Source organism: Macrotis lagotis, chromosome 7 (assembly GCF_037893015.1).
Source record: "Macrotis lagotis isolate mMagLag1 chromosome 7, bilby.v1.9.chrom.fasta, whole genome shotgun sequence".
NCBI classification, from domain to species: domain Eukaryota; kingdom Metazoa; phylum Chordata; class Mammalia; order Peramelemorphia; family Peramelidae; genus Macrotis; species Macrotis lagotis.
This window is the reverse complement of record NC_133664.1, coordinates 202,183,763-202,191,014: the sequence shown is the minus strand read 5'-3', so window position 1 is coordinate 202,191,014 and position 7,252 is coordinate 202,183,763. Positions and strand designations below refer to the sequence as shown.

The 7,252-nt window shown below is 40.3% G+C and overlaps 1 pseudogene; it reads left to right on the top strand.

The window, feature by feature from the left end:
• Positions 1–894: 894 nt before the first annotated feature.
• Positions 895–3,656, top strand: LOC141494246 (E3 ubiquitin-protein ligase RNF149 pseudogene; annotated as a pseudogene).
• Positions 3,657–7,252: the final 3,596 nt, after the last annotated feature.

Here is a 7,252-nt window from a genome sequence, read left to right as displayed (position 1 = left end):
GAGCATGTTGACTTAGTGAAATCATCTTGACTTTGCCCCAGAAGTCACCACACACAGTTCTTTGACCCAGAAAAATAAGGCATGAGTTTAATACACAGATTACTGCAATTTTTTAAGGTAACTAATACAGAGATTTGGGCAGCAAAATGGACTTGATTTCCTGGTGAGGGGTTGGGAGGGTAGTGGTGGTAAGATGAGCAAAAGGAGAAACATCTAGGGAAGGGGGGCAGGACATGTAGTACATTCAAGGAGAAAGGTAAGGGAGGAGTTGTGGGGAGAAGATACTACTTCTATTATCTATTATCTATTATCTGGATTTACATCTCAGAAGGGTTTGAGGTGATTCCCACTATCTCAGCAACCAGGTTCTATGGGAAAGTCCTGGGGTTAATTTGGGAAATAAGCTAAAACATTTATGTTGAATTTGGAAGGAACCTAAGACTTTTACATTTCCATAGATCTAGGTGCTACATAACAATGGGAAGAAAATCAGATATTCACAGAATATGCCAGAATATTTTCCTTACTATTTCCTCTTCAGCAAAGACTTCATACAACTCTGTCTCACTTAAATCTAATTTATGCACAAATCAATACATCATTCAGTGATATCATTGGCCCTCTTCAGAATTGGAGAGCAACTACCATTCTGCAGGGACTCAACAGTGAAATTTTTAACTGAGACAGTTTGGTTTCTGATATAAGAATGACTAAATTAAAGGTTCCTAAAGTTTTTTTAGATTGTCTGAATGTCTATGAATCTCACTTAGGACTAGACTTTCACTTTGGGGGAGAAGTCTGTTATTTCATTTCTCTTCCTTTATTAAAAGAAATTATCTTTGGTGGTAGTTTAAATTTTGTCCATTTACTCATTATTTCAGGTCTTATAAACACATGTCAGGTAATATCAGATCCCTGTAAAATGTTATTTTCTGAATTTTTATATCTATTTGGAGTGAATTTAATCTCTAGCCCACCAGTTTTGGTAAGTGTGGTCCTATTATTGAAGAACCAATGGATATTGCTGAAACTCATTGCATAACCCTCAAGGTCTTTAAGATATATGCTATTTAAAATTGGTTGAAACTAGTGCAGGATGGAGGATGCTATTTTTAGAGATAATCCTAGGAATCTGTAAGTTTTCAATATGATCTAAAGAGAGGTGTTTACTACTCTCCTGTCCTTTGCTTTAGTGTGGGAGTGACCACAAACACTCTTTTCTACCCTAGAGTTGTGAAGAGGATCCCCGCTTCCCTGTGTTTTCCTCTGTTGTTCTAGTACTTCTTTTCTCCATGAGACTGCTACCTAGGTCTATGACCCAAATCTGAGTATAGGCAAAACAGCAGCGTTCTGCTTCAGTGCTAGTAGAGACCTCATGATCTTCTTCTGACCCCCTTACCATCTGTGGGCTGAGAGTTCTGGAAGCAACTACCATCACGTCTCATTCAGTAGTGCCCAAGTTTTGCTGGGGCTAGGGCTGCAGTGACTGGATTGTGATCCATTCTCACCTCTTCTTCTAAGTTGACTTTAGCATCTGTGGACTGAGAGCTCTCTAATTTTCATTATTAAAAATTCTGAGTTCAATTTCTTTCCCTTGCACCCTTCCCCTACCCATTAAGAAGATAAGAAATATGGTTTTAATTATAAATATGAAGTTAGCAAAACATTTCCAGATTAACCATTGTTAAACCTAAAACTGTAAAAACCTTTAAAATATAGAATAAAAGTAAAATGACAGAAAAAGGTTAGACATTTTTAGGTTTTGTTCTGTAAGATCTTACCTCTAAATCTTAAGGTGGAGGTCATTAAGAAAATGACCACCCTAAATTGGGAAAGACTTGATCAGTTGTGAAAGACTTGGCCTCTTTGATCAATACAATGATCCAAGACAATTCCAAAGGAACCACAAAGAAAAATGCAGTCCAGTTCCGAAGAAAGAACTCATGAATGCTGACTACAGATTGAAGTATACTTTTCTACTTTCTATGTTTTCCTTGCTTTTTCTTATTTTTGTTTATTTTGCAACAAGGTGTCATAGCATAAGATTCCCAAAATTATATTCCTGGTAAAAAAAATTGATTTCTTCATATCAGTCACCTGGCTAAGCTTAGTAAGAAATAAGACTGGGTCGGGGGGAGCCCGGGAGCCCTCCCGACTGTGCTCTGTCCCCTGTCCCCTGCCGCCACCGCTGCCTCCTCAGTTTCCTCCTGCTCCTCCTCCTCCTCAGTCCGGCTTCGGGTGGCCATGGTGAGGCGGCGGCCTTGGGGGTGCCCTGGTGCTCCTGGCCCTCACCTTGTGCGAGCTGCCGGGGGCCCGAGCCCGGGCACTCGAGTGGTACTCGGCCTGGGTGATCACCGTGTACGTGGACCCCCTGACTAACGTGACGGTGCACTGTACCACCGAGAGCGGCCGCTCCGGCGACAACTGGCCCAAGAAAAACCTGCAGGGCCTGGTGGGCATTCCGCATCCCCGGGGCTGCGCCCCCGACACGCACTACTACGTGCCCCCATTGGGGGGTCGGGGGCCCGCGCGGCGCGAGCCCTGGATCACCCTGGTGGCCGCGGGGACTGCACCTTCAAGAACAAGGTGCTCACCACCGCCCGCAGGGACGCCCCGGCCGTGGTCATCTACAACGAGGCGCACTACAGCAACAGCGCCAACTCCATGTCCCACCTGGGGACAGGAAATACAGTAGTAATTATGGTTAGTTACCCAAAAGGAATAGACATTTTGGGGGGCAGTTCAAAGAGGAATTCCAGTTAAAATGACCATAGAAGTTGGAGCTCGTCATGTGCAAGAGTTCATCAGTGGTCAGTCTGTTGTGTTTGTAGCTATCGCTTTCATCACCATGATGATCATTTCATTAGCCTGGCTAATATTTTACTACACACAGCATTTCCTATATGCTGGTTCACAGTTTGGAAATCAGAACCATAGAAAAGAAACAAAGAAAGCTATTGGGCAACTTCAGCTTCATACTGCTAAGGTGGAGACAAGGGAATTGATGTTGATGCTGAAAATTGTGCGGTGTGCATTGAAAATTATAAACCAAAGGATATTGTTAGAATTCTGCCATGCAAGCACATTTTTCATAGAATATGTGCCTTGATCCCTGGCTTCTGGACCACTGAACTTGTCCAATGTGTAAACTTGATGTCATTAAAGCCCTAGGATACTGGGGAAATCTTGAGGATGTACAAGATATAACTGCTCCAGAATCCATACCTGATAGTGTTTCTATTGTGAATTTGAGTCACTTTACAAGAAGAAGACAGAAATGAAGTAAGCAGTTTGCCATCCTCTTCTTACAGATGGATCTGGGCTACAGTGTAACGACTTTGAAAATGATACAGGCTAGGGGCGGCTAGGTGGAGTAGTGGATAAAGCACCGGCCTTGGAGTCCAGAGTACCTGGGTTCAAATCCAGTCTCAGACACTTAATAATTACCTAGCTGTGTGGCCTTGGGCAAGCTACTTAACCCCATTTGCCTTGCAAAAAAACCCCCTAAAAAAATGATACAGGGGAAAATATGGCATTACTAGGGAGAGATGGCAACGATGCTTCACAGGAAGAGCCTGACTCCTAATGGAAACTTCCATTCAGTAGCTTCACAGCAGCTTTTTGAACTGCATTAGAGAAATTTTTATTTTTTTATCTTATAGGCACACACTTTGTACATTGGAAAAATTATGTATGTTCTTTTATCTTTCAGATTTTTCTAGTTTCTGTTGTAAAAGGGCTAAGATATTTTGTTCAAAAAGGAAAGGTTTTTAATTAGTCTCTATGTTGACCTTCTGAAAATGTATTTTTTCTTTGGGAAAATTTGTCATATCAGACTTACAGAAACTGTAAATTAAGAAAGAAACTCTAATGTAAAATATTGATGTCATTGTTTCTAAATATATACCACAGTAGCTAAAGTATAAGAAATATTTTTCGAAAGTTGATTTAAGAATAAGCACAATTTATTTTGATAATATATCTTGATGGTGGCATTGTGCAATTAAATGTTTTCCCTGGAGGAAGCATTGTAGAGGTTTAGGAAAACTTGTTCAAAGATGAGAAGTTCATAGCACTATTGTCTATGTGTAATCTTATTATAAATAATTGTATAATCTTATGTAAATAATTCAGAATTTACCTAGAAATAGGTTATTTTCTTTTACTATTTGAGATTGTAAAAAACACTAACCACAACATATATTTTTTTCCTCTTCCTTGTGATATCTTGTGGTGGGAAAACTAGGTTGTTGACATTTTCTATAAATAAAAATGAAACACTTTAAAAAAACAAAAAAGAAATTAAGACTCCTAGGTATCTTAATTACAAACTTAGGAGGATAATGATAAGGATGCTGAGAGAGACTTGTCCTACCAGGAAGATACAAGTGAACAGATAGTATTGTACAAGGATGATAGTCTTTAAGGTGCAAATTTGAGAAACTTAATATTGTGCAACTTTCGTGGTCAGATCACAAAAGAAAATTAATGATTTCCTTAATTTTGCATCTCATTTTCCTTAGAACAAGAGCAAAGTGAATATCCCACAATCTTTACTTTTGTCTTCCAGACCTCTTTACCCAGAACTTCTCAGAATTCAATTTCATACCTATGATACATTCAAAACCCCATTGCAATTACAACTAAACTCAACAGTTTAGTTTGATAAAAACTTTAGAGCATTTTATACAGAGAATCCAGTGCTCACATTACAAAAACTCTATCCAAAATAAAAATACAATTGTTAGCATTATTAGGCTTAACATTAAATGAATTAGAGTTTTTTCCCAAATCAGTGAACATCCCTGATAACCCAGGTATTTCTCTTCTTAGTAACACAATACCACTTTTCTTTAACCCAAAGGTGTTAAAATAAAGTTTAAAATCCCAAACCACTTTAATAATCTAGGTTTTGTCAGAATGTTAGAACACTAATATCCCTCTTTTAAAATCCTTAAAGTGATTCTCAAAACTCCAGTTCAGAAGCCATGTTGCCAGAGGAGACATTCATTAAACATGATTTCTTTTCAATAAACATGTCTCCAATCCCTGATTTTATATTTTATTTCTTTCTTTCCTAATCAACATATCCCACCAGTGGAGGGGTCTCTTTCCCTTTAAGACTTAAGCACTTGAAATCTCCTGTCTCCCCCCTCTTCTCTCCATGGGTCAGTCTAAAGTTTAAGTCTTAACAAGATGGTGGATGGGATCAAGACTACCAGTACAATCCAACCTACCACCCCCTTCCCCCCAACCCAGGAAGAAGCATGGGATCTTTCCCAGACACTCATACGTATAAGAAATCTTCCCTCCTATAACGTCTCAGTCTTTCCCTTAAACATTCTTTCTCTCTTAAACTCTTCTAAACTCTCCCCAAGCACAGCTTTTTCCTCTTTAAGAATCCCCCTCCCCTTTTCTCTTTAACTCTACACACCAGCACAGCTACCACTGACTCAGTGAGGGAGGGGCTGATTTCCACATGGGGGCCACTGCACACCTACTTCCTTCTCTTCTACCTTCTGAAACTCCTCAGCCCAACTCCCAGCTCCCCAAGCTTAAAACAGGCTGGGTCCCCAGACCCAGAAATAGTCAACATAGATATTTACAGAAGACAGGACATAGAACACACATATTCCTGAGGGCTTTTCTCTGGAGTCTTCAACCCTCAGGTTTCCCAGGAGCTCTTGGTAGGGATTGAGGAAGAAGAGCCTCTGAGTTTTGTAGTCAAAGGTCATGAGGGGCACAATCTCTGCCTCCTCTTCCACTCAGGGCATCTGTTTTAAAATGTCCTGTTCTACCACATTTAAAACATTCATTCCATCCATACTTCTTCTCCCTTTCCTTACCTTAACTTCTTCTCTAATAGCCTGAACCATCATTCTGGATTCCTTTTTCTGCTTCTCATCCTGATGTAAACTCTCTGTGCCTCCCTTAATAGTTCCTCAAGTGGACGCTTATTCCATCTTTCTAATTTCTGCAATTTCTTATTAATATCAGGCCAGGCATTGGTGACAAGACTGACCCTCAACATGTCTTCTGTCACAGGATCCTGGAGATCCAAACCTGAATATTTACTCACATTTTCCATCATTCTCTCAAGAAAAATAGAAGGTGCCTCATCCCTCTCTTGAAATACTTCAAAAATGTTGTTCAGATTTTGGGGCTGTGGGTGACCTTCTTGATCCCCGAGATGATAAGGTCCCTCAAATCCTGCATATGTCTCCTAGGGGCTGGGTCATTATTATTTCCAGTTATCCAGGCTGCTGCAAATCCTACCACCTCTTTATTTAAAAGTACCTTGTTACTAATAAAAATATTTAAATATTTCTCTTGCCTCTGGACAGCATTCTTGCTGTTCCAACAAACTAGTTTTCTTTCCAAAGTATTCTCTTTGGTTATTTGAGAGGGAGGGGTCTCTTCCTCTAACCGCCCCCCCCCCCCCCCGCCAGCACTATTTCCCACCCTTGACCTCCCATCTACTATTTTTCCTCTCTGGGATTATCTAGAATGAGGACTTCTAAGCCTTGAAAGGTAAAAACCAAAGTTTCCCTACCTTTCTGAGTCACTTTTAGAAGTGTTCCCTTAATTTTCCCATCACTCCCCCTGTTAATGTCAGGGTTCCAGGTCAATTCAGAGATCCAACCAAGGGATCCTCAGAAAAGAAACGGGGATCTGGCTTGAAATCAAGCTATGAGCACTCCTTCCTCCAGTTTCTGGGGCTCCCTCAAGGGGGTTCTGTGAATTACAGAAATGAGCCCCCAATTGTTATATATAAATTAAAGAAATCTGCTGGGGTGAGAGAAAAATTGAACAACTTATTCACTAATCCTGCAGGATATGGGTACTTCACCTAGGGTGAATTACAAGATGGGGTAATTTCATCAGGTATTATATATAGTCTTTAGAAACTCTTTCCCCTCCTACCTGGATTTTCATAGGCTCTCAGAATTTGAGTTACAGTCTAAGAGGTCCACCCATCCCATGTCATGTCCCTAAGATGATTCCCCCCCCATCATATGATGCATGATATGTTGATGAACCCCAATTGTCACAGGGGATGTGTGGGATGATATTTGATTACCTAATTGCACAAATTCAATTGCATTAGGTCAAGATCTATAGGTCATTCTAGACTGGTTAAGGACTAGTTTCTTCTAATCTTGAGTTTGTCATTTTTGGAATGGGATTAGGAAAACTCTCCCAGTTTTGTAATTGGCTGGGGCCATTCCACCTTTGTAATAAATTTCAAAGG